Here is a 27214-nt window from a genome sequence, read left to right as displayed (position 1 = left end):
ACTCCTGGGCTCAAGCGAGTCTCCTGCCTCCGCCTCCCAAGTAGCTGGGACCACAGGCGCCTGCCACAATGCCTGGCCATTTTTTGGTTGCAGCCATCATTGCTGTTTGGCGGGCCCGGGCTAGGGATTCAAACCCTCCACCTTAGGTGTATGTGGCTGGTGTATTAGCCGCTTGAGCCACAGGCGCCGAGCCCTAATGTGCTTTCTTAAAAGTATTTATTGTTATTTATTAATATAATGATTATCCTGGTTGTTTCAAATCCTATCATCACCAAAGTGCTCTAGCAAAGTTATACAATTAGTTGTGCATAATTGCCAGTGAAAAACAAGAGTACTAAAACATGAAAGAGTATTTAATCACTTCCACATAAAAATGACTGCTTATTTAAATTTGACACTGTTTGCTTGTTTTCAAAGAACAGTTTAGTCCACTAGAGGGCAGCGAATATTCAACAAAAACCAACCAGCTAGTTTAACAAACAACAGTTCAAAACTACAGCTGTTGACATGATATGAAATAGCAGTTCACTCAGCAATCGGAAAATTATAGACCAAATTAAATTTTATGAGTTTAACACTTTTTTGAGCATTAATTCTTTTGATTATTGAAACCAGCTGAACGGGAAGAATTTTTTCTTTTGTACAAAATCAAGTAGTGCAGTGAAATTTGATATACATGTATTAAAAAGTCAGATGTTTAATCAGAAAGTCAGAATGCTATCTGGCAAACTGCCCATATATTTTAGTGTCTGACTCAGACAGTGCTTCAGAAAAAGAAAGCTTCTAAATATTAATATTTATATCAGATTGATACAAGATCAGTTCAGTGATAAGAAAAATTTCTTTTCTTTTCTTTCTGTAAGAAACTAGTTTTCCTTTATGGTGATTTCCCCTAAATAGAAACAAACATAAATCCATCCTTAATTAATATTTGATGCACACTGGTCATAGCTCTGTACTAGATATCTAAAAATTCAGCTTAGCAAGGGAATTATTTGGAAGATATATTTGCTCACTTTCAATACAATTTTTTTCTTTTAAAATTTTATATTGAAAACAAACTATTGGAAGTAGAAGAAATTAAGAAAAACTTACATTTACAAAGGTTTTAAATTTGATTGTTTAAATATAGAATTTGCTTATTGATTTGTCTCCAGATGAAATATTTTAAGGGGTTTTTATTTTATTATTATTTTTTTAAGACTGGAGTTTTTATATTTTTTTTGCAGTTTTTGGCTGGGGTTGGGTTTGAACCAGCCACCTCCAGTATATGGGGCTGGTGCCCTACTACTTTGAGCCGCAGGCACCGCCCTAAGAGGTTTTTATTTTTAATTTATTTTCCAAACAGATGAAAATATTTCAAATGGTATATAAAACCAGCACATTGTAACCCATAATTGCATTAATGTACACAGCTATGATTTAATAATAATAAAATACATTTATGACTCCACAAATCTCATTATGAAGCATAAATAATAGGTCACACGGTTTTCAGAAAACAACAGCAAAATATGCAGTAACTGTAAGAAAATAGACTAATGACAAAAACAGTTAATTATAATGAATTACATTTGTATGTGTATGAGGGACCATCAAGCTCAATAACTCAGACTACCTTATATTTCAAAGATAAGCTACTGAGCTACTCTTAATCTGCTAAACAGTGTAGGTAGGATACTTAGTATTTTATCTTCTGGGATAATTTATAAAGGGTGAATTTTTTGATAGCCAAAACATCAGGATAACTATTGGTTATTTCTGTAGTTACTGATACTGCCTTATAGATTTTATAATAATGAATTCATAGAATGGGCTTTTAGTCTTTACAATAATTAACAAGTATTTATCTTAGAATAGACTAGAGCCTATTTTCAAAACTTAAATGGGAAAACTAAGAAATCGTGTTCTAATTAAATTATTTATTGTACAATTACATATCTTAATAAATTTTATAATAGATTCATTATTATGTCAGCCATATGTTTTAACCGATATTGCAAAAATACTAATAGAAATTACAAAAGTTTGAAATTCTTGTCCTCAAAATAACACACTCAAAAATAGCATCTTTGAAAAATATAACCATATTACTTATAATAATGTTTTCCTACATCGTTTTCCTCCATAATGGATAAGTGAATTCTTAAATTAAATTTGCCCATCTATAAAACATCTTTCGAATTAAATTCACTTCCTTAAGGATAAGATCCACTCAGAAGCTCATTTTCAGAGAGAGAGAAAATAGGTTAAAGGCTTCAGTAATAGAGCCAGCTCTCCCGCGGACACATCAATTTCATCAGTCACCGTGGTATGCGCTGCGTTATCCAATTCAGGCAACCATTTTGCCCATTCCCTGACCAAGGACCTGATATCAGGATTCCACTTTCACAAATGGGATCTTCAATCACATTCTGTATGTGCATTTACCATCACATTTCAGTTATAAAAGTTAGTTTTAAGGATTTTGGTTTCGATTTCCTCGCATTTTGATCTGCATATAATTCACCTCTCCCCCACCCCGCTTGTCTAATATGTGCTATCATTAAGCCAGACTCCCTTCCATACTGAAAAGAGCTGCATTCAGTGTATATGTGCTTAGCCCTAAGAGGAGGAGGAGTGGTATTTATTCTCTTCTTCTATTTAATCATTCAATGTCAATCACTCTTACCAAGTGTGCAGATCACACCCTATTATGAAACCCCTTCATTCCCAAGGGAGTGACAGCAAAATGGAAATGTTCAGCTACCTTTCAGCCACAAATGGTGCCACAAACTCCACCCAGGCTCCACAGGGCTCTAGTGCCCTTTGTTTATCCTCTACACTTCCCTAATCAGTTCACTTGTTAGTTTGAATGAATTTCTGCTCGCATTATGATGCAACCATAAAAATGGCACGTGTGCCCACAAGTAGCTACATGCTCAAGAAATATGACAGTCTTACAAGAAAGACTGTATAAAGAAAACTATAATCATACTGTGTTAAGTAGTCCCACAGCCCAACATAAGAATAAAATCATTTATGTTAAGAATTTTACAAACTACTGAACCAATGGCATAAAAAGTATTTTCTCACATATTAAACATAAAAATAAATAAAAATGTTCAGCTTCATCTTAGAATGTTACCAAATTCCTCACAAAATTACTTTGTAAATAATTCTAAAGAGCTAGCACATTCTATAAGTATTACTTCTTATTCAAGAAGCTTCTGAAGATGGAATATAGATAATCAAATTGGAGTAACATTTTTAAAACTATCAAAATAAGACTGAAATTTTTTAATGAAAGGAAAATGTCAGTAACAGCTAGAATAAAGGCACCTAAGACAGCCAAATAAATAAAAACAAATGTTTTAGGCCTTCAGAATTATTTAACTACATTCTGAAATAATTGTGTGAATGTTTATAAATCAAGTTCAAACACCTATACTACTTAGTAAGTCAAAACAAATACTAATTTCTGAGGATTCCAGGGGGAAAAAATCTATGCAGAAATCATAATTTAGATCTGCCAGGACCATTAGAAAATTTCTCAGTTTTCAGGCTCGGTGCCTGTGGTTCAAGTGGCTAAGGCGCCAGCCACATACACCTAAGGTGGCGGGTTTGAATCCAGCCCAGGCCCACCAAAAACAACAATGACAGCTGCAACCAAAAAATAGCAGGCGTTGTGGCAGGTGCCTGTGGTCCCAGCTACTTGGGAGGCTGAGGCAAGAGACTTGCTTGAGCCCAGGAGTTGGAGGTTGCTGTGAGCTGTGATGCCACAGCACTCTACCCAGGGGGATAGCTTGAGGCTCTGTCTCAAAAAAAAAAAAAAAAGAAAGAAAGAAAAGAAAATTTCTCAGTTTTCAAACCAAACAACTCAATAAGCAAATTCTATTTTCTACTTTTTTTTTTTTTTTTTTGCAGTTGTCATTGTTTAACTGGCCCTGGGTTTGAACCTGCCAGCCTTGGTGCATGTGGCCGGAGCCGTAACCACTGTGCTGAGCCAAGTAAATTCTATTTTCAAATGATACCAGCAATAATGGTTAGAGCTGAGCTCAACTGAGGATCACTAGGTTAAAAAAAAGATGTTAATTTAAAAATAACACTCCAACAGCTTAATTGAAAAAAATTATCAATTATATATTCTCCCCTGATCCCTAGAGTGATTAAACAAAAATGAGAAGAGGAGTAATACCACAGATGGAGAGCCAGATTTCCCTGTCCAAGTTAATGTAAAGGAAAAAATATAACCTAGGGTGCTTCTCAGTATTTGAAAGTTTTAACATAGTAAGAAGTTATATGGAAACTTAAATCCATGTTCTGAGGGTCTGATGGGGGCATTAAGGATAATGATCTGGAATTTTCTCAGGAAGAAGGAAATGTTGAAAGAACAGTAAATGAAGCAGTTTCTGGGAGAAAGAAGAGAGTAAAATTACAAGTGCAAGCTGTGGGCAGGAAGAAGGTTCTCCTTTCCTATAAAAGGAGTCCATAAAAGTCCCTGGGAAAGAAAGAGGAGAAAAGATTAATAAAGTTTCTAAGTGAGGGGTCAGAGGAGCTAAAGAAAATTACAAAGAAAGAAAAGGAAAATAAAGATCACGTATTAAAAAAGAACTTCAGTAACTAAACTGGAAAAAGGATAATTGAGTCTCTGAAAAAATTATAACATTTACCATTTTAACCTCAATACAGTTCAACTAAAATCTGGAAATAATACTAACATTCTACAACTCTATGGTTTTGGATTCTAATGTATCTGGACACTTGCTATCTAATCAGATTATGTGTCAAACAAACACAATACATGGCGGTATTGCAACCCAGCTAGGTGGTGATGGGGAGATGTTAGGGCAGAGATTTTACCAGAGAACCCAAGAAACCTAAAATCAGAAGGATTCAGAGCATAGCTTTGGAGAAAGGAATCTGTTCACCTTGTACCTTTATTTTTGAGTCATCACTCTTTCACCCTTGGTAGAGCACGTCATAGCTCACAGCAACCTAAAACTCTCGGGCTCAAGTGATCCTTCTGCTTCAGCCTCCTGAGCAGCTAGGACTACAAGTACCTGCCATAATGCTGGCTAGTTTTTCTATTTTTTAAAAATACAGATGGGGTCTTGCTCTTGCTCAGGCTAGCTTCGAACTCCTGAGCATAAGCAATCCACCCACCTTGGCCTTCCGGAGTGCAGGGATCACAGGCATGAGCCACTGTGCCCAGGTAAGAAAGATAGATTCTAAGACCAATGTTCCAGAAGGCGGCCCCTTTGTGTATTGATTGATTCTAAACCATCTAAACACCTGGGTACAGTTTGTTCATTCTACAGGATCCGCCCCAAAATACTAAGAGGAGAGTTAAGAGTTAGGAAACTTTGAGGAACCACAGAACTGAAAAGTTCCCTTAACAGTGCACATGTCTTCTGGCCTATATCAAAGCAACCCACACTTCAATGAGCCTGTTTCTTTTCTTTCATTCTTTTTTTTTTTTCCTTGAGACAGAGTCTTACCTTTTTGTCACCCTGGCATCACAGCTCACAGCAACCTCAAACTCTTGGGTTCAAGCAATTCTCCTGCCTCAGCCTCCTGAGTAGCTGAGACTACAGGCGCCCGCCACAACGCCCAGCTATTTATTGAGAAGAGGCCTTGCTCTGGCTCAGGCTGGTCTCAAACTCCCCAGGTCAGGCAATCTACCTGCCTCCGCCTCACAAGTGCTGGGATTACAGGAGTGAGCCACCTCACCTAGTACATGTCATTCCTTTTATATCCAAATCTCCCTTTTTCTTTTTGAGACAAAGTCTCACCATGTTGCCCTCAGTAGAGTGTTGTGTCATCACAGCTCACAGCAAACTCAAACTCTTACCTCAGCCTCCCAAGTAGCTGCGACTACAGGTGGCCGCCACAACACTGGGCTATTTTTTGTTGCAACTGTCATTGTTGCTTTAGCTGGCCCAGGCCAGGCTCAAACCTGCCAGCCTCGGTGTATGTGGCTGGTGCTGTAACCACTGTGCTGTGGGCGCCGAGCCAAATTCCTAAGGCTGTTTGTAAGCCGACTAAACTATTAAAACATTTTAATGAAGTTAACATTTATACATTCTAAGTTTAGTGATAAAAATACTGAATTTTCAAAAATACTGGTTGATGGTGACTAATGTTCTTTTAAATTCAGACTCAGAGTTCACCTAGAAAGAGATTTTTATGAAAATAGTTGTTTCGCTTCCATTTTTATTACATAAAAATGCGACACTCAACAAGATTGATGTAATTCGATTCCATGTAAATTAAAAAAATATAAAATCTTGAATTTAAAACACTGACCCACACACATTCCCACGTGGAGTTGGTAGTGAACAACATCTGGACTGGAGTAGTCCCAACCTTATGTTTTATAGATTGGGATAGTTCAAAGAAAGAAGCTGACCTCCCCAGTAACCCTAATCTCAAGAAATATGTACTTCAAATCGTAAATAAAATTCAAGCCAAAAGAAAGACTGACACTTTAGCTCATGAAATCAAACTGTGATGTGAGTGATCTATTTAGGCCTTGAGGTAGTGCAATCAGATTCTATCGGTTAGAGGAAATGTAAATTGAAACTTCCTTTCCTGGAGGAGAATATGACAGCACATTTCAAATTATTACTATGCATGACCTCTAACCCAGCACTCTCACGCCAGGAATGTGCTCTATAGGAATATTTACCAATAAGCACAATTTAGGCACTAAAATTTGACTACAGAGCTGTCCATATTGGTAAAGAGTTAGACAAATTAAATAATAATAATCACAATAAATGTTTATAATCAAACCCAGGTAGTCTAACGATAGAATCCATGCTCTTTATCACTAAGCTACAAATATGTGAACATGAAAAATAAAGCCCACACTACTAAGAAACACTTTGCAGACATTAAAAGGAATTAAGTAAAAAAAATTTTTTTTAAACTAAGATAGATCTTGACTAGTCTAGTTGAAGTGGAATACATGGAAAGATCTCTAGGACAAATTGGTAAGTAAAAAAAGCAAACCACAGCATGATACATATAGTATAACCACATTTATGTTTCAAAGCCAATATGTATGATTCCAAGTAATTGCATGCATTTTTAAATGCATGGAAAAACCACTGGAAAGATAAACTGGGAGTTAACAAATTAACAGTGGTTACAGCTGGGAGGAGAATAGAGTTAGTGAAGAAAAGGGCATTTCATTTTTACTCCACACATTTTTGTACAGTTTCTTTTACAGTTACAGTAAGAAAGAATTGACGTGTTATTTATGTAATTAAAAAGAACAATTATAATGATAAAACTCCATTTCTACTTTGTTTGACCATCGTTGTTATTGTTAGTCGTATGACAGTGAGCCTATGTATCAGTGGTTCTAGAATCATTTTGGAAGTTAAAAAAAAAAAATACTAATAGGGCATTGTGGTTCACGCTGGTAATCTAGCACACTCTGGGAGGCTGAGGCGGCTGGACTGCCTGAGCTCAGGAGTTTGCGAACAGCTTAAGTAAAACAGAGACCCTGTCTCTACTAAAAATAGGAAAAGCTAGCCAGACATTGTGGTGGGAGCCTGTAGTCCCAGCTACTTGGGAGGCTGAGGTGAAAGACTGCGTAAGCCCAAGGTTGCTGTGAACTGTGACACCACAGCACTCTACCAAGGGCACAGGGTGAGACTCTGTCTCGATAAATAAATACCCAGGAGGCGCCCATAGCTCAGTGGCTAGGAAGCCAGTCACATACACCTGGGCCAGCTAAAACAACAATACCCCCAAGCAAAAAATAGTTGGGCATTGTGGTGGGCACCTATAGTCCCAGTTACTTGGGAGGCTGAGGCAAGAGAATCACTTAACCCAAGAGTTTGAGGTTGCTGTGAGCTGTAACACCATGGCACTCTACCTACCCAAGGCAAGAGCTTGAGACTCTGTCTCAAAAAATAAATACCCAGACTAATTAAATCAGAATCTTAGAGAGTGAGCCCCAGGCACGTTAACAGTGTCATGTGTTTATATGGGACATGTGATATTTTATACATGCATACGATGTGGTAATAAGCAAATCTGTCTAACTGGGGTGCCCATCACTTCAAGCAGTTATCATTTCTTTGTGGTAGGAACATTCCTATTCCACTCTTTTAGTTATTTTAAAGTCTACCATCCTCACTGTAGACCATAGTCCCTTTGTTGTGCTATTATTGTTCATTCTCTGTATTTTTCCACCCACTAACCATGCCCACTTTATCCCCTCTGCTACGCCCTCCAGCCTTTGTTAACAACCATCATTCTATACCCCGTCTCTACGAGATCGTTTTAGTATTTAGCTCCCATATAAAAGTGAGAACACATGAGATTTGTGTTTCTGCACTTGACTTATTTCACTTAATGATGTTTTCCATCCAGGCACCAGTGGTTTTTAAAAGCTTCCTAGGAGACAGTTGTGTGCAGCTACTTGAGAACCACAGCTGTATACAAACGCGAATGGTGCACCGACAATCTTACTAAGGGATCGCGCAGTAATCTCAACTATGAGGGATGTGATTCAAGACAGAAAGAAATCTCTGAAGACATTGTTGTCAATGTGTCACTGAAATCTCAGAAATGAAAAGAGAGAGGGATGAAAGCAGGCAAAGGAGGTGGGAAGAAGAGAGAAAAGAAGACAGAGAGAAAGGAAGAAAAAATAGACGTGTTATTTATGTCATTAAAAAAGGAACAATTATAATGATAAAACTCCATTTTGTCTCTTATATTTTATGGGACTAAAAACTGATCCTTCAAACACACTGATCTCTGCTTATTTGGGAGGCAAATACTGCAAAAAATGTACTGAGTGTAACGTTAGAAGTGGTTTCTCTGTACAACTTTTAGCTCATCAGTAAAAACAAGTTCAATGTGTAGTACCCATGTTATCAAAGTGGGAATACTTTATAGCTCTTTAATCAATGGCTACTTTCCCTAAACTTCCTCACAACCACCAATTAACATTTACTGGTTTTGCCTAACTTTTAATTCTCCATCTTGTCTTCATCTAAAATTATTTTGGAAAGTATATAGATCTGCTTAGTATAAATATACTCTTGTAAACATTTCTCCTAATGGCCAAATTTGGTTGTTGTTTCTTTTTTATTTTTTTCTATTTTTTTATTAGATCATAGTTGTGTACATCAATACTGTCATGGGGTGCAGTGTGCTATTTTTATATACAATTTGAAATATTCTCATCAAACTGGTTAACATAGCCTTCATGTCATTTTCTTAGTTACTGTGTTAAGACATTTATATCCTTCATTTAGAAAGATTCACATGTGAATCTTAAAAGATAAACCATAGACGTGATCCCTCTAATCACCCTCTCTTCTCTGGTATTCTTGGGCTATAATTGGGTTATAGCTTTCCTATGAAAGCTATAAATTAGTTTCATAGTAGGGGTGAAACACTGGATACTTTTTCTTCCATTCTTGAGATACTTTGCTAAGAAGAATATTTTCTAGCTCCATCCATGTAAACATGAAGGAGGAAAAGGCTTCATCCTTCTTTAGGGCTGCATAGTATTCCATGGTGTACATATACCACAGTTTATTGATCCATCTGTGAGTCGACGGGCACTTGGGCTTCCATGACCTAGCAATTATGAATTGGGCTGCAATAAACATTCTGGTACAAACATTTTTGTTGTAGTGTGATTTTTGGTCTTCTGGATACATACCTAGTAAAGGAATTATAGGATCAAATGGCAGGTCTATTTTTAGTTCTCTAAATGTTCTCTAGATGTCTTTCCAAAAGGAACATATTAGTTTGCAATCCCACCAACAGTGTACAAGTGTTCCCTTTTCTCCACAACCACGCCAGCATCTGTGATTTCAAAGTAGCTTTCTCAAGTAGCTATCTCAAAGTAGCTTTAATATGCATTTCTCTGATGGTTGTTGTTTCAATAGCAAACTGCCTTTTTATGGGTATAAACATAAGATCTCTGCTTTTTATAAAAATGATTAGTCATGTAATTTTCTTGTTGGTGGTGGCTTAATTTCCTTTCTTTTTCTTTTTGGTATTATTCTTTCTTTATGTAAGTAGATTTAAGGGGGTAAGTTTTTTTTTTAAAACCATACTGAATTGAATAGTAGAGGCATCTAGGCTTTTAATATATCCATCACCTGAACAGTGTACATTGTACCCAATAGGTAAATTTTTATCCCATATCCCCTCTGAGCCTACCCCTTCTGAGTTTCCAATGTCCATTACGTCACTCTGTATGACCATGCATAACCACTGCTTAGCTCCCACTTATGACAGCTATATAAGTTTTAAAAACCCTAACTAATATTTGTTTTTGAGACAGAGTCTTACTTTGTTGCCCCAGTAGAATGCCATAGTGTCACAGCTCACAGCAACCCGAAACTCCTGGGCTCAAACAATACTCTTGCCTCAACTTACTGAGTAGCTGGGATTACAGGCACCCACCACAGCACCTGGCTATTTTTAGTGACTGGGTCTCACTCTTGCTCAGGTTATCCTCAAACTCCTGAGCTTAAGCAATCCACCTGCCTTGGGCTCCCAGACTGCTAGGATTACAGGTGTGAGCCACCAGGCTCAGCCTCCTAACTAATATTTAAACTACATGTTGCCTCAAAGAGTACCATTGACAAGGTAAGAGTTGCTAACTATTTTCCATAACTGATCGTTTTAAAGCCTATTTAATTAGACCACCCGTGAGTAGGTTCTCAATATTATTAAATAAAACGCAAACTTGAGTCAGTCTAATTGTCTTTCAGTTCTTTCTGGGGCATAAGAGATGGTAGATATTGGAATGCTGTGTTGCCTAACTTTACTCAGAGTAATCAGCAAGGTGGTGGCATACAATTCAAGACTCCAAACCTGCTGGCAGTGGAGATCAGTATTCTGTGTCTCCCTCTAAACCTTAGTTTTCAGGACCACCAAACTGATTTGGAGTTTATATTGAATTCAAAAGGTATTTTTAAATTTCCAACTATCGTTCTGACCTCTTTATCTGGTTATATAGTGAGGAATTATCTAGATACTTTGCCTATTAGTAGATTCAATTGTTTGTAATACCTGTTCAGCCATTTTCATAAAATTATATGAAAAACCAACAATAGAAAAAAACAAGCACTTAAGAATTCTACCATGTGCATGACTGTACTAACTGCCCAGGAAAGGCATCTGAAGAGTTAGCTGGATGGTGTATGATTTATTTATTTTATCTCACTGATGTCTTTCTCCTGACTGCTTTTTGGATTGTCTTAGGTTTATTAGCTTTTGGACACTTTCTCTGATTAATGCCAGAGACTATCTCATAATGCCAGCTAAAATGCACCAAAGTGTCTTGAAAGTCAGCTAAAATGCAGTAATAGCTCTGTTCACAAACCTTTCATCATCTTATGAAAACAAGATAAGATGAAAAATGTAGGGGACCAAGACGTCACGAACGAACGGCAATGTAGGTCGCGGAACATACAGCGGTGTCAAAGAGGAGGCTGAAGGGACAGAAATCCTCGGGGCCCTGGGGCAAAGTGGGCACTCCAATCTGGGAAGCTGATTTATATTTTAGTCTATTATGCTTAAAAGTACTTAATAGAGGGCGGCGCCTGTGGCTCAAAGGAGTAGGGCGGTGGCCCCATATCCTGGAGGTGTGAGGTTTAAACCTAGCTCTGGCCAAAAACGGCAAAAAAAAAAAAAGTACTTAATAGATTCTGTGGCAAATCCATGGAAAAACAATTCTTTTTTTTGAGACAGAGTTTTAACTGGGTTGCCCTCGGTAGAGTGCTGTGGCATCACACCTCTCAGCAACCTCAAACTCTTGGGCTTAAGCGATTCTCTTGCCTCAGTCTCCCAGGTAGCTACTACAAGTGCCCGCCACGATGCCCGCCTGTTTTTTTGTTGTAGTTGTCATTATTCTTTAGCAGGCCTGAGCCGGGGTTGAACCCACCAGCCCTGGTGTATGTGGCTGGCACCCTAACCACTGAGCTACAGGCGCCGAGCAAAACACAATTATTTTTTAAGAGTTTTCTACTGTTACTTGAGAAAGGGTAAAATAATGAATTCTAAGTCAAAGTTAAAATTTGAATAGAATTGTTATCTCTCTTTTAGGTGACAAACAACATCCCAGCCAGATTAGCCAGCTAATCTGTTCTGGCTAATGGAAAAGTTGGAAAAACAAAGAGAAAGATGTACTCAAACACAGATAACCATTTCTTGGGAGTAAAAGCAGTTTGTTATGAAATAGGATCCAATCCCATGTGCAGTGGGCACCCTGCCAGCGCTGCTTTCAGAACCCAAGACAACCAAGGAGAAGTGTCTGGGTCAAGAGCAGGACATGCATGCGCACACGCACACATACTCCCCAAAACCACATGCAGTTTTGTAGTCACAGTGCTGTAACTATCCAAATCACAAATTTAAATTCAGGCTGGGCCCGGCTGCTCACACCTGTAATCCTAGCACTTTGGGAGGCCGAAGCAGGATGACTACTGGAGGTCAGGCATTAGAGGCCAGCCTGAGCAAGACACGGCCTCTACTAAAAGAGTAGAAAAAAGTCAGCCAGGCATGTTGGCACACACCTGGCCTCCCAGCTATTCCTCCTACTTGGGAGACTGAGACAGGAAGATGGCTTGAGCCCAGGAGTTTGAGTTTGCAGAGAGCTATCATGCCCCTGCACTCTAGTCTGGGCAACAGCGCAAGATCACATCTTTAAAAAAAAAAAATTCATCCTTGTTGAAAGCAAGGTCAGTTTATCTACCATCTTTGGTCATACTGACCTTTAAGTACAAAGTGTTTTAGAAGGTTAGTAGTACTATGCATTATGAAAGAACAAAAGGCATTTAATACTTAACTTATCTTGAAATAATTAAAATTAGAGATGTTCACTTAGAAAGAAGAATCAGATCATAATACAGCCTGAAAATGTTTATTATTTGTCTATCACAATAGCCTTACTGAAAACCTAAAATTACCTGGGCAATTTGTTTTTACAGATTGTTCATTTCAAATTCACCAACATTATGACATTATGGGTATGATATCTGCAATAAATTAAGCATTGGCTCAGTCTGAAGAAATGTAATCCCTCTAGTGCTTTGGGTCAACCTTTATAGATTTTGTTTCTTGCTCATCACATAGTTCCTATTAGGCTTTGGTTCTGCAAACCAGCATTATTTTTACCTATAACGTCATATAACAAGTAATTCTAAATTCATGTTTCCCAGATACATACGTTGAAAAACTTTTTACTCTTCAACATTTGACCACAGCATGAGAAAAAGGAATTTCTTTATGCTTGATAAGTGAAGCAGTTATTTATTATTTAGAGAAGCAGATGTAAACATCCAAACAATATATAAAATAATTTAAATACCCTATTAACAATAGCTTAGGTATACAAAGGAAGGCCTGCAAAGCAGTGACCACCTCACATTTTATCACATACCCGGCCCCATTTAAACACAGAAAGAGGAGAGAGCCTGAGAAATTCCAAAGGAAAGAAAGATGTAGAGGTCAGGAATCAATTCTGGTGGCCTGACTGATGAGAGCAGGACAGAAGAAGGTTAGATAACAGTTACAGATTTATACTGGTTGTTTGCAAGCCAGAGGCAAAAAAGGGGCTGGATTAAAAGATGGATTCTAGTTTTAGCCAAGTGGTTAGGGTTATTCAAAGCTTTGAAGTTATTATGTAAGCTACCTTAGATACAAGTAAATGTTGGTACCTGAGTATTTATGAAAATAAACTCTTTTTTTTTTTTTTGGCCGGGGCTGGGTTTGAACCCGCCTCCTTTAGCATAGGGGGCCAGTGCCCTACTCTTTTGAGCCATAGGTGCCGCCCTGAAAATAAACTCTTAAAACACCTCCCTACTGGTGTATTACTAAATTACTAGCACTGAATTATTACTATTATTTAATTCATAAGAAATACTCATGCACTTTCCATTCTGACAATGTTTTTCTGAATATTTATATAGGAGCAGCTCTCTCAGAGTATGTGACCTGGTGTGATTAGGAATAATTCATGTGCAAGGGACAAAAGAAGAATGTGCCAAACTGTCTCCTGTCTTCACAGCTATCCAGGAATAAAGAGTTAAAACTAGCCTGCTCAAGTCACCAAGGAAATGCTTCTAATGATCAATAAGTTTGATCTCTCATTCCGGCACTAGCGACTGCGGAGCCAACTGAGGAAGCATAAACGACCTCTGTCCACTTCTCCCTCTAACCCAACTGGTCTATGACTGACGACAGATTGCCCTTTGCCAAGAACCAGCAGTTCTTAAATCGTTCTCCATGTAGGTAGGCGGGTAGGAAGGTGAAAATTGAACAAGGAAAACTGCTACCATGTTCAGATAGCCTCCGAAAACTGTGATGCTATCTCCTCTTGTGTAGGTTCTACCTTGAAAATCAGAGCTTAAAAGAAAGCCGTGTATTACTGACTTCATGGCTCCTTCCTTCCTTCCTTCTTATTGGATGAGGCTGTTTCATGTCATAAATCTTTTTATGTGATTAAAGCCTGATAGTCAAGCTGCAAAGCTATCCCTGCAGATCTTTCCCCCAATCACGATCCTGTAAGGAACCTTGTCTCTCTTTGTACACTGTAAGGCTGTGACCCTGTGAACACACAGCCTTGGATATAAAAAAAGATAGCTGTCAAGCTAAGGACAGAGGCAGGATTAGGGCTAGATTCTGGATGTTAACAGATTTATTTGCACATATTCCATAAGCCAAAAAATGGCTTTGTTATAAGGATAATTCCTTAAGCACCTGAATGGTGAGTTTTAATATCCTTTGGTCAGCCTCGGGATTTGGGGAGGAGGAAGTTTATATGAAGAGCTGAACTTATTCCCTAGGTGGGAGAAAGCCACTGACTATTTTTTCTAGGTTTTTCTTTTTAAAAATCTTGAAAAGTAGCCTGAAAAGTGTGGCGAAAAGAGGGAAATTTGCTTGAGCAATATTTGAGCATTTTATTCAAAAAATGTTATTTCAGAAAACTAATAAACATTTAAAACCAGGTTAAACAGCTAAGATGACAGCTGGCAAAGGGCAAGGTGCTCCTTACCTACCGCACTGCATGTGAAGTTCTCTTTATGCATCTGACTTTTAAAACTCGGTTTCATGTAGCATATGCGCAGGGGAAGAACTGTGCGTCAGTGGAAAATCGCCTGTTGTCTAGATCTGGAGAACAGTTTCTGGATTATTCAATTCTGATTCTAAGAGGGCTATTTTTTAGCTCTTTCCATGGCAAAATTTTTCTCCACATCCTATCCTGGCAGATGGAAATTCAGCTCACTTCCCTTCCCCACAGTGGGGGGAGCTAGTCTGCTTCCATTTGAATGTTCCTATCAAAATCTCTGATCTACAAATAGGTCTGTTTTTGACTTCTCCCTTGTACCGGTTATAATACCTTCCCGGTTCTCTCATTTAATTGAGTTAAAATAAAATCCTTAACACTTGCTCATTTTATATCTATGTAAGAATCATAGAAAATTATCCTTTAACTTACATTGAATATGTACTACAGAAGCCGCTACATGAGATACAAAAATCATCATGAACTTCTTGCTCTCTTACGCGTATGAATCTCGAGAGGAGGTAAGGTAAGGCCAAACTAACGTGAACTCTCAGTACTACTAGACTCAATTTGAGCTTTTTTGTTTCTTCTTGGTGATTTTATTTTTCCTGTATCTTGAAACATTTTGCTTTTTCATAATCCTGGGAATTATTTCTAACTATGCTGAAAGGATATTGAAATAATATGAATATAATTATATTCAATGTTACGATATGTTACCAATAAAATTCTTATGTAATAGGAATATGAGTAAAATAATAAAAAAGATTTAATAATAAGACAAGGAGATCAGAATACTAGAATGATAAAGAAAAAGAATGATCTAATGACTTAGAGGTAATTATTATCTCATCACCCTTCAATCTTCTTGTTGCTTTGCTCAAAGAATCACCTGATCCTTTTAAGAACATTAAGAAAGATATTGGGAGATAGCATTCTTGTGGCCTTTTTTCTTTTTAGCTGTTCAGTGAACATAATTAAGAATTCAGAATTTTTCATTTCTGTTTATAATGGTAGGGAAAAGAAAGCTGACAGAAGATGTTTTGCCACTGTTAGAGCAATAAGAACATAAATACAAAAATAAAGGCAGCAGCACTCCAGATTCCAACAGAAATGAGAAAACTGTATAAGCTAAATGTCAAAGCATGAGTCTTCACGTGAGACAGTATCTTTAATAAATACTCTCAAACTCAACAATCAATGAGTGAACAACCTGTTTCTAAGAACAAGTCTATCCAGTCTGTCATTCTACAGGGAGGCTGTCACCATGCAGGATTTTTGGACAAAAATTTTTGCTAAAAGAACATGGGATGGCATTTCACCTTTTATGAGGTTTCTATGAGAAAATCTGCATGATCCTGTTCATAGGTAAGTAAGTGCTGAAGGCACAAAAGAGAAAAACACACTGACTTGATCATTCTCATCAATTTCTTAAACATGAAAATATTTTATCATTGTACATTAGATAAAATGACCGCCTCTCTTTTAAAAAAAACCGTAAGCTATAAAACCTTTCAGAAGTATTGCGGTTGGAGTATGTAAATGCAAGAAAAACCAGAAATAATGATGGGCTGGAACCTCTGAAAACGTATTTGAAATCTAGATCAGAATTTACCAGATAGGCACGTTCCAGGATCATCTATGCAAAGTCACTTGCGCTCAGAAAGATACTGCCCATTTTGGATGTGTATATCTTTACATCAAAAAAATGTGGAATTAAAATTCATGTTTGTTACATTTAAATTCTTACTGATTTCTGATGCAGTCTTTCTAAACAATCCCTTTATTGACATCTCTATAAATTATCTGTAATATTACTTTAAAAATTTATTTTAAAAAAGTCCATTGGACTCAGATGGTAAGTGGTTATAACTTTTCTTCCTGGCATACTGATGACTCATTAAATACAGACTTTGATAAATGCAGTAATATCTTTTCAAAAGAAGACACAGTCACAATCATCAGAGGACTCTAGAAATAACTTTGTAAAGGCGCTGCCTAGCTGCCAACAAGTGTGTTAAAAACTATTAAAAAATGAGTAGGGTTTATACAGATGCAGAGACGGAAAAGAAAACAACATGCCAGGTGAGTAAACAGCATGAGTGCAAGATGATAGAAATGGAAAAACTGAAAGGCATAGTTAGAAAGGCAAGTGGGCCTTTCGTCTAGTCCTGGATAGTGTTTAATACACTCTATTTCTGAAGCGCCTCTACCACACTAGTGGCAAGAAAATTCATGGCAGATGACCTGACATCTTCGTGAATTAGGGGGCAATGGCAAAAGGAAATAACAGGGGAACTTAAAATACTTTCCCCTTTATAAGAACAGCAAATATAGAAAACTAAATAATTAACAATGATAATTACAAAATCTCATGGATGCTCTATAGTTAACTTCTACTTTTCCATTCCTTGGTAAATTTTTCCATTCCACTGGTATTTTCTTTTTTTTTCTTTTTTCATTAAGTCAAACACACATAGGTCATGGATACATTCATGCATATGTGGGGTACAATGTGCTGATTTTTTTTTTCAATACAATCTAATGTGATTACATCTAACCAGTCAACATCCACTGGTATTTTCTTTACCATCTCCTACTCTTACATTTTCATGAACTACTAGTAAATTAATTTGCTTTGTGGAAGACACCATGCATTTCTTCCTGTATGTATGTAGTTCACTATCAAAATGTTCTGTATTTTTCTAAAATTCAAATCTCAGGTTAACTTAGCTTACATAAATCCTATCAGAATATTTGCAAATGACAAAGTAGTTAATCTGTGTATAATACACAGTAGCTCTAAATGTGGGAAGTTTGCTCATAGAAACTATGTTTTTATCCGGCTTTCAAAATACTATTATATTGATTTTCTTTCTACCTACTGATATTTTCCTATCTTATTCTCAGTACCTTCCTAGATTCACTGAGACCTAGACTTATGTTTGTCTGCCATTTCTCCCTTGAAAAATTAATCCATTCCCTTTATACATTCTGTATTCTTTATTCTGATCACTCACAAATTACTGACGTCTTTTTGCAATTTCAAATTTATCTCTTTAAGTCCATTTTGACCCCTAATTTCCAAAGCTCTTCCAACACTGACATACTTCCTCTGTAAGTTGTGCCATTCATCACTGCATTCACAGTGTTTATTAGTATAGTACTTTGTTGGCTCAAAGAAAAAGAACAAGTATTATCAAAATCTTCAAGCACTCTGGGAGGCCGATGTGGGTGGATTGCTTGAGCTCACAGATTCAAGGCCAGCGTGAGCCAGAGCCAGACCTCGTCTCTAAAAATAGCCGGGTGTTGTGGTGGGTGCCTAGAGTCCCAGCTACTTGGGAGGCTTAGGTAAGAGAATCGCTTGAGCCCAAGAGTTTGAGGTTGCTATGAGCTGTGATGGTACAGCACTCTACTCAGGGTGACAGAGTGAGACTCTGTCAAAAAAGAAAACAAAAAAAAGGAAAGAAAAAGAAAACAGACTGTAGTTCAAGCTCAGAAGTCACATAGCAAAATGAAGAATGAAAAGAGGACTATAGATAAAGCTCTCAGGAAAACTACTAATTGGTAACTTTTGGGTGGAGGAACCAGTAGGAATCTAAGAAGGAAGAGTCACAAAAGTAGTAGGAAGACAAGAAAAGAGGTATTTCCCTCGTTAATGCAGAAAGTACAGCTTCGTGTTCCAGAAAGTAGCTACTGGATGAAGTATTAAGATAGGCTGGTGTGTTTAGCAAGGAGGAAGAGTAGAGGCCTAAGACAGACCATAAAATGAGGACAAAGGATTAGGGAATTAAAATTGAACCTTAGTACCAGTATCAGAGTCAGACAAGCATCCCTTAGGAAACAGACCTTCTAGGGCATGACTTGACTCAGAGAGGAGAGAGGCAACCCTTTCCCAAGCTGCATACCATAAATTCTTTTGAAAATCACTAGCATCCAATAGAACAGACATCAGACATGAACAGGCAATTCACAGAAAGAGAAAGAAAAATGACACAAATATTTCAAATATTTATCCACAGCAGAAAAAAATACAAATTTTTTAAAAGCAAAAATCATACCAAAAAAAAAAAAAAACAATGAATTACATTTCCTTCAAAGTAGCATATATTCTGAATGACCCTATCACTGAAAACAACGGAAAATACTGGATAAAAATATTTTTCAAACATCTTTTGCAATGCTCTGCTGATCAGGCAGGAAAGTAAGTATTGCTTAGAAGTCAAACTGAAAGCAGGAAACTAGGAAGGTGAGTATAGCACGGAAACAAACTGTCCTTCTAGACACATTCACAGAACAGCAGCAATACCCTCAGTTTTCCCCTTACAAGATGAGTAATGCCACAGCAGGGTCAGGAATAGTATCTAGGACCTGTCTAAAATTAGGAGTCTAACAGGACATCCTGCCCCCTAGAGAGCTGGCACCCCGGCCTCAAACTACACTGTCAATGTCAAGATAAATGAAAAGTAAAGTTACTTCACAGAAGGGGACAGCATGAGAACGTTTCAACTCCTAACTTGGTGCTGGGAGGAAGAGAAAACAAATCTCCCCCCTGAGAACTGATAACCACAAGCCACGTGGTGCTGCAGCTCAAGCTGAGAATTTATTTTCAAATGGTTCTGTTGGTTCCTCCAGGCACAAGATAGAGTAGGCACAAATCCTCCCAGAGAAAATGCACTTTCAAGGCAACAGTCAAAAAATTCCTAGAGATAAAAAGTTCAAGAAATATGACTTTCTGGTTAAAAAAAAGAAAAAGATTAAAAAAAGAAAATAGGGCACCCTGTGCTACAGCCAATAGAATCAGACCCAAAGACTTCAGATACGGAATCGGTCAGATTCGGAATATTAAAATGGGTATGTTTGGATATGTTTAAAGCAACAGTTGTTAACATTATCAGAACAATATCTCCTTTTTACCATAAATATTTTTGGAATGCCCTTATTCTTACACTGAAAGAAATTTAAAATAATATAGTCTACATATGCATATAATCTAAGCTATTTATCTATGTTCCTTAACTGTAATATAGACAAAAAAAGAATTTATGGTAAGTTAATACATACATCCAATAAAAAATGCAGTGGCAAGCTACATAAGCTACACAATAAAGATGTCTATGCTTAATACTTATCTATGATAAATATAGATGGAGATTAAAGAGAAGCCATTCCATATGAGCTCAGGAAAAGGAAAGGTAAGTGGTACATGGGGATACTAAAATAAAAATTATGATGTGTGTTACAGAAAGGAAAATCACCTTGATTGAAATAGCGTAACATGTCAAGACAAATTTATCAACACAGGAACAATTAGAAAATATAATACTTATATAAGCTAAACCTTATGTGTTAAGTGTAGTAATCAAATAATTTCCTATGTTGTTACGTAACAGACTACCTGTATTTTAATTCTACCACGTTCTGAGACATAAATTCAGTGGCAAATAAATAAAAAGACCTTGGAGATCAGATCCTTTAATAGATGACACGGAATAGCTGATGGGTTGGAAAACAAAAATAATACGAGAGATTATAAAGAAATTATTTCTGGAAACAGTTATCACAGTGAGGCCAGAAAACAATCTGCAGCCCCCAAATAAATTTCTACATGTAATTTTTACCCTATAGGTATTTTTATCTCTGTATTACAAAAAAGTTTATGAATACTATACATGGATTCAGTAGCTTCCGACTGGGATAGACTTACCGTTATCAGACTTGCTCTTCTGCAGTCTACAGCTATAAAACTGGAAAAGATATACGAGTTGACTGTTTACAGTCACTGGGCAGACAATAAGTAGTAAAAGGCCAGGATGCATTACAGAAGGGAAATACTCAAAGCAAGCCCCATGTGGCCCCAGCTTTCTGCCTGGGTGGATGTTCAGGACTACAGAACTCAAGCCTAGCACAGTGGTGCTAGTGAGCTGAAGAGGCACAGCAGTGAGCTCAGGGTTTCTGAAGCAGCTGGAATTCTCAGGACAGGATACTGGAGAGAAGGTATCTGTGCACAAAAGGACTCTGCCCCTCCACACACACACTCTTGATTCTTGATTAAGGGCGAAGTTACACATGCACTGGTTGAGACCCTCCCAGCACAGCTGAAAGAGACTTTGTTGCCTGGCAGAGAGAAAAGCAAAAGTCCCCAAGGACGTACAATGCCAAGTGACACTGGAGTTCTAGCCTAGCCTAGCCTAGCCAGCATGGAGAACCCACGCTGGATTTTAAATTTAAATTTCTAAATTTAAATCTAGAAATTTTTGTATTCACTGGAGATTCTACTAAGTTCATGACTTGGGAGTAAGAACCATTCAATGAAGGAAGGGCTATACCCCAGGAGTACACAAAAACCAAATAGATCTACCCTGACCTAGAATAAAAACAAAGTTAGCAAATCAAAATCTACCAGTAACTTAACTGTACACCAAACCCCCCCCCATACAGTGTAAAGAAACGACCCAAATCTGCCACAGCCTATCTGCCCAACATTCTACATACAATAAAAAAAAAAATTACTAGACAAGTAAAAAAAGAAGGAAAAAGTGGCCCGTATTCAAAGAAACACATCATCAAGAGCCTGAAAAGACCCCAATGTTGGAAACAGCAGGAAAGAAATTAAAATAATGATCATACATGGGGATCTTGGTAGGAAAAAATAAAAACTATTTTTAAAAACCAACCAAAAATTCTAGAACTTAAAGCAATACCTAAAATGAAAAAAAAAAAAGTGCTGATTGGATAAGAATACTTAAAAAATACAGAAGAGTCAGTGAACTTAAGCACAGATTACAAAAGAAACAGAACTTGACTTATAGAAAAGAAAAACGGACTGTAAAATACGATTAGCATCTTTGTGACATGTGAAACAATATGAAATAATCCGATGTATATGCAGCTAGTATCTCAGGAGAAGAAAGACCAGAGCAGGAAAAAACTCTTCGAAAAAAACAATAGCCTAAATTTTCCCAAATTCTATAGAAGAAAAAAAAAATCTTGGCTAAACAAATCAAAGAGCTCAGAGAACCCCAACCATAATGAATTCAAAGAAAACCACACCTTGGCACATCATAACGGAATAAGAAAAAACCAAGACACGGTTCACACTATGGAACAAAATGAATGACATGTGTTGTCTTCTCAGAAATAATGGAGGTTAGCTGACAATGAAACATCTTAAAAGTAGTAAAAGAAAAAATATTTTCAATCAAGAATTACTGATCTATTTAAAAATTCTTTAAGTTGGGTGTTGTAGCTACAGAGTGCAGGGCTGGCAGGTTTGAAGCTTGCCTGGGCCTGATTAAGAAAAAAACAAAATTAAAATTATTTAAAAAACAGAGTAAAATAAAGATATCTGAGTAAACTGTGGTCAGCAAATTGCTACAAAAAGAAATGCTAAAAAAAAAACCAAGTTTAAAAGAAATGTTATCACATAGAGATTTATGAAAGAATGACTAGAACTAGGGAGAAACACGTTCACAAACTACTACATATATATTTTAAGCAAAAAGAGTAACACTGACCTGTGGGACTACAAGTTATAGAGATAAAATATATGGTACACTGGCACAGAGAATGACATGGGGGATAGTAATTATATTTTCTAAGGTTTTTTTTTTCCATTTTGTATCATACAGAACATTAAACAAAAAGGCAGAAAAAATACAAAAACAATGATAAAAAGAGATAAAAAGCAGCAAAATGGCAAATTTACAGCCAACCACATCAACGATTACATTAAGGCCAAGCATAGTAGCTCACACCTGTAATTCCAGCACCTGGGAAGGCTGAGACTTTAGCTCAGCAGTTCAAGATCTGCCTGGGCAATACAGTGAGACTCTGTCTCTATAACAAAAATTTAAAAATTAGCTGAGTGTGGTGGCTAGCATTGGTAGCCCAAGCTACTTGAAAGGGTGAGCAAGCAAGATTGCTTGAGCCCAAGAGTTTGAGGTTGCCGTGAGTAATGACTGGATTGTGCCACTGCACTCAAGCGTGGGTGACAGAGTAAGACCCCAACTCTTCCAAAACAAACAAATAAAAAATAATAATTATAGGCCAGGCACAGTGGCTCATGCCGGTAATCCTAGCACTTTGAGAGGCCAAGGCGGGTGGACTGCCTGAGCTCAGGAGTTCAAGGCCTGAGCAAGAGTGAGGCACTGGCTCTAAAAAATAGCCAGGCGTTATGGCAGGCACCTGTAGCCCCAGCTACTTGGAAGACTGAGGCAGGAGGATCACTTGAGCCCAAGAGTTGGAGGTTGCTGTGAGCTATGAACCATGATTACTCTACTGAGGATGACAAAGTGAGATACTATCTAATTAATTAATTAATTAATTACATTAAGCACCAAGGTCTCAATATTACAACTAAAAGGCAGAGATTATCAGGTTTGCTTTTTTTGAAAAAAGCACCTAATTATATCCTAAGTATAGCAGACATAACTTATAGTCACAGTTTGTTTTGTTTTGTTTTTTTGAGACAGAGCCTCAAGCTGTTGCCCTGGGAAGAGTGCTGTGCTATCACAGCTCACAGCAACCTGCTACTCCTGGGCTTAAGCGATTGTCCTGCCTCTGCTTCCCAAGTAGCTGGGACTACAGGCACCTGCCACAACGCCCGGCTATTTTTTGGTTGTAGTTGTCGTTGTTTGGCAGGCCCAGGCTAGATTCTAACCTGCCACCTCTGGTGTATGTGGCTGGCACCTTAGCAGCTTGAGCTACAGGCACCAAGCCAGTCACAGACATGTTGAAGTTAAGAGAAAACAAAAAGGTACATCATGCAGATGACAATCACAAAAAAAGCGTGCATGGCTATACTGGCATCAAAGAATACTTCAAACAGTATCTGTTACAAGAGAAGTGAGATATCTCATAAAAATGAAAGGTCAATTCACCACGAAGACACAATATTCCCAAATATAAATGTAACTCATCTGTTCCTAATGGGGTTCCAAAACGCATGAAGCAAAAATAATGTCAGAATTCAATAAAGAAACAGAAAAACTCATAATCAGAGTTAAGAGTTCAAAATCCCTTTGCAGCAACAAAATAAGTAGACACACGCACATTTACACACACAAAATAAAGATACACCTTTCAGCTACAGTATGAACCACTATTATCTAATGAATATTTCAGAACAGTGCATTCAGTATCTGTTGAACACTCATTCAAAGTACAGGAAACAGTGTCCAGCATAGAACATACATGAATCTAATAAATAGGCCTCAATAAATTTCACACAAAATGGAAATAATATAGAATATGTTTTCTAGCGACAAAAGAATTAAGTTAGAAATAGATAAATATACGAGAATTTCAAATAATTTTAGAAACCATATAATACACTTTTAACACTCAGGTCAAAAAAAGAAATCACAACGCAAATAAAATGTGTTAAAATTTGTGGGATACAACTGAGCATTGCTTAGCGAAAAATTTAAAGCTTCACCTGTTCATCTTAGAAAAGGAAAAAGATTTAAAATACAGTAGTCTAAATTTCTATCTGAAGCAGCTAGCAAAAGATAAACATAAACCAAAAATAAGTAAAATGAATTAATAATTAAGAGCAGATACCAATGAAATGGAAAATAGAAAAAATAAACAAAGCTAAAAATTAGCTTGAAAAGATTTTAATTAACTGCTAGTAAGAATAATCAAGAAATAAGAAGAAACAAATTACCACTATCAGAAATGCAAGAGGAAATATAGCTACATATCTTACAGACGAAGGAACATTATAAACAATTTTTTGCCAGAAACATTCCACGACTTAAACAAGTACCCCATACCTTCAAAAAAACACAATTCAAGAAAACTGACATAATAAAGAGAAAGTCTAAATTGCCTTCTGTGATAGTTAATTTTATGTGTCAACTGGGCTAGACCACAGTAATCAATTTTTGGCTCTTGTGAAGGTTATTATTAGATGTGATTAACGTTTGAATCAATAGTTCTTGAGTAAAGCAGACTTCCTACATAATGTGGGTGAGTCTCTTCCAATTAGTTGAAAGCCTTAAGAGAAAAAGACTGAGTGAGGTTCCTTTAAGAAAAAGGGATTCTGTCTCGGGATAGAAGGACTGCCTTAGGCTTTGAGCTGCAATATCAACTCTTCCCTGGGTCTCTAGCCTGCAGGCTTGACTTGCAGATTTCCGACCTACCAGGCCCCAGCAATTATTTCCAGAATGACTTAAAGGGAGTGAATTTGTAATATTTTTTTTCCCCAAGGAAAACCCTTAAGTCCAGACAGTTTTCCTGGCAAATTCTACAAAATATTTAAGTAATTATCTGTAATAATGAAATCCTATAAACCTTTTTCAGCATAAGGAGGAACTTGTTTATTAGACCCAAATAATCCTAATAATACCGAAGGAGTATCAAAGCCTGACAAATCTACTACAAGGACCGAAAATTATATACCAGTAATTCTTCATGAACACAGACAAATTATCAACAAAAACATGAGCAAAAAGAATCCGGAGATTTATAAAAAGGATTATGTCATGACCAGACCAACTGAAGTTTATCCTAGAAACAGACAGCTGGTTGGTCATATAAAACGTCAATTAATTCACCATATTAATACCAGGAAGGAGATTAGAAACATCCTTTTATCTCAGTACTAGAAAATGCAGGAAAAAAAATTTGATGGGGGCGGAGCCTGTGGCTCAAAGGAGTAGGGCGCCGGCCCCATATGCCAGAGGTGGCAGGTTCAAACCCAGCCCTGGCCAAAAAAAAAAAAAAATTGACAAAATCCAACATTTACTCATAGTCCAGAGTTCTCAAATCAGGAATAGAGGAAAACTTCCTCACCTTGACAAAGGTTTACTAAGTACTTTCATCCAAAATGAGAAGGCAGCAAGAATATCCATTCTCATCACTTGTAAATAACATTTTATTGAAGTAACTAGCCAGTTCAGTAAGGCAATAACCAAAAAAGGGGAAAGAAATAAAAGGCATAAAAATGGAAAAGGACAAGAAAAATTATCTTCATTTGCAGACAGTATTAGTAACATATAAAATCTAAAAGAAATCCACAAAAATAAAATAGGTAAAGTTACACGTTCCAAGATATATACACAAGCAACAACCGTATTTTTACATACTTGCAACACAGAACAAAACCCTAAAAGATTATTTACAGTAGCATTAAAATACATAAAAAATCAGTAAACATAACAAAAGATATAGAAGACTTTTATACTAAGAACTGAGAACCATCATGATGAGAAATAAAAGAAAACCTAAATAGATATATAATCAATGTCAATTAATCAGAAGACTCAAAAACAATTATATTAGGATGTCAATTCTCACCAAATTATTTCATAGATTAAATACAGTGATAATCAAATCTCCAGTTGACAGTTCATTTTACAATTTTTATAAAAATGTGAAAGACCTTGAATAGCCAAAGAAATTCTGAAAAAGATCCACAAGGTTGGATCTGCCGCTTGGGCCAGGCGGAGTGGCTCACACCTGTAATCTCAGCACTCTGAGAGGCTGAGGCAGGTGGACTGCCTGAGCTCAGGTGTTCAAGACCAGCCTGAGCCAACGCAAGACCTCATCTCCAAAAAATAGCCAGGCATTGTGGCAGGTGCCTATAGTCCCACCTGCTTGGGAGGCTGAGGCAAGAGAATCGCCTAAGCCCAGGAGTTAAAGGTTGCTATGAGCTGTGATGCCGTGGCACTCTACCACAGTTGACAAAATGAGATTCTGTTTCAAAAAAGAAAAAAAGACCTAGTGAGATAGATAACATTAATTGATCTGATAAACTCTACACTGAGTAACACAAACTAGATAACAAACTGCATGTGTACACTGCCTGATTCATTCCACTCTGTCACATCTTCACAAAACTTCCACAGGGAGAGAAATCAGGAACAGTTACATACAGACGGTAGAGACTGGCTGGAAAGGAGCACAGGGTCCTTGCGGGATGACGAAAGTATTCTATATATTGCTTGGGGTATTTCTTATACGGAAGTATGTTTTATTAGAACTCATCAAATTGTACATTTATGATCTGTGCATTATATGCATATTTTCTCAAATATGTAAAATGCCAATTAATATGCAATTTAAAAATAACCCTTGTTATGCACATATGCTAACTTGATAAAATTTTACTTCAAATTGGTTTAAAGGAGTCTCAAATCTCCTCCCTGACATATTTACACGTAACAAGTACAA

General features: G+C 37.1%; 1 protein-coding gene across 1 annotated transcript in view; it reads right to left on the bottom strand.

The window, feature by feature from the left end:
- Window positions 1-27214, bottom strand: part of LIN28B (lin-28 homolog B) — a 131791-nt gene that overhangs the window by 909 nt on the left and 103668 nt on the right. The gene's annotated exons all lie outside the window — the stretch shown is intronic.

The sequence above is a fragment of the Otolemur garnettii genome, unplaced genomic scaffold (genome assembly GCF_000181295.1).
Source record: "Otolemur garnettii isolate 467f Iridium unplaced genomic scaffold, OtoGar3 scaffold00002, whole genome shotgun sequence".
NCBI classification, from domain to species: domain Eukaryota; kingdom Metazoa; phylum Chordata; class Mammalia; order Primates; family Galagidae; genus Otolemur; species Otolemur garnettii.
This window is presented reverse-complemented; position numbering and strand designations above follow the sequence as displayed.